Below are 1,279 nucleotides of genomic sequence, written 5' to 3' on the forward strand. Positions count from 1 at the left end.
ATACTGATAATTTTGTATATGTTTTTTACAATTATTTAGTAAAGGGACAAAAATTTTGCCAATAAAAGCCAAAAATTACATTGAACTAAGTTACAATTTAGGATACAGCTTTCTTGTTTCCTTTTTTAATAACCTATAGCAAAAAAAACTTGGAAAATTATTTTTCTAACAGAAATAAATAGAGTCAAAGTGCAAACTTTAAACCCTTATAATTTCGAAATTTTTATAGATAATATTTTTTTAACATTTTTTCCATGTTTCTGGTATCTTACCTTATATGGCATTTTTCTCTGGAGCGCGAGTTCTGGCGCACCCTGTATAAGTTCAATAAATTATTTTAATTTGTTGTCATTTTTTTTCTAGCTATCAGGATAACAATTACAAAAACCAAAAGTGAAGTTAGTTGTCTAAGAGCCGTTCTACATTTTTATGTCAGAACGACAAATCGTCCAAAATTCCGTGTCCGCCAGTGTATTGAGTTAAAAAAACCTAGGATTCCAGAAAATATTTACATACTGATAAAATAAATTAAATATATGCATAAAAAAATATATAAATTCATTTTGCAATATTTGTAATGTTGTAATCTAAATTTTTTAATTTTTTTTTGATTTTGTCAGAAATTTTCTCGATAACTATTTATCGCAGAATTGACCTTTTTTGCATATGATAGAAAAATAAATTTTCTATTCAACGATATCAAACATAAGAGGTTATTTACCAATAAGTCCGAAGTTTTGGCAATAAAAATCTCGAGAAAAATAAAAAAAATTCAACTTTAAAATTAAGCCATTTAACGTTTTTTACATTTCTAGAAGTCTTAAAGACTCAAAAAAGTGCATAAAATCTTATTGAGTCAAGTTTTAAAAATTACGAATTTTTCGAGTTTTTCAAGTGAAATCGTAAAAATAGTCAATTTACTTTAAGTCATAAATACGCTTGAAATATGGTTTTCTAGACGTAAAATTACTAAAATACTCTACGATGCATAGTTTTTGAAATATTGAGTAATAAAGTTAAGAATAAGGCTAAAGGTATAAGCACCATATCCGATTTAGACCAAAAATCAAAATTTTTTGATTCTTATGAAAAACTAGTACTATATGTAAAATTAAACGGAGAACACGCCTGTACAAATTGCTTTGACCTAGGACTCATAGTTTTTGAGATATGAATTTTTTTTTGAATAAAACTAAAAATGGCTCTGTACCCGGAYCCATAACCCGGAGCGACTTCCGGTTTGCGCCAATAAATAGATAATTTCAAGCTACTTTTAATG

At 26.9% G+C, this 1,279-nt stretch overlaps 1 protein-coding gene across 3 annotated transcripts in view; it reads left to right on the forward strand.

The window, feature by feature from the left end:
• Nucleotides 1-1,279, forward strand: part of LOC123012557 (neither inactivation nor afterpotential protein C) — an 8,822-nt gene that overhangs the window by 2,644 nt on the left and 4,899 nt on the right. The window lies entirely within an intron of this gene.

This window comes from Tribolium madens, unplaced genomic scaffold, assembly GCF_015345945.1.
Source record: "Tribolium madens isolate multiple individuals breed KSU strain unplaced genomic scaffold, Tmad_KSU_1.1 Scaffold_96;HRSCAF=242;Tcas5.2_LG5, whole genome shotgun sequence".
NCBI lineage: Eukaryota > Metazoa > Arthropoda > Insecta > Coleoptera > Tenebrionidae > Tribolium > Tribolium madens.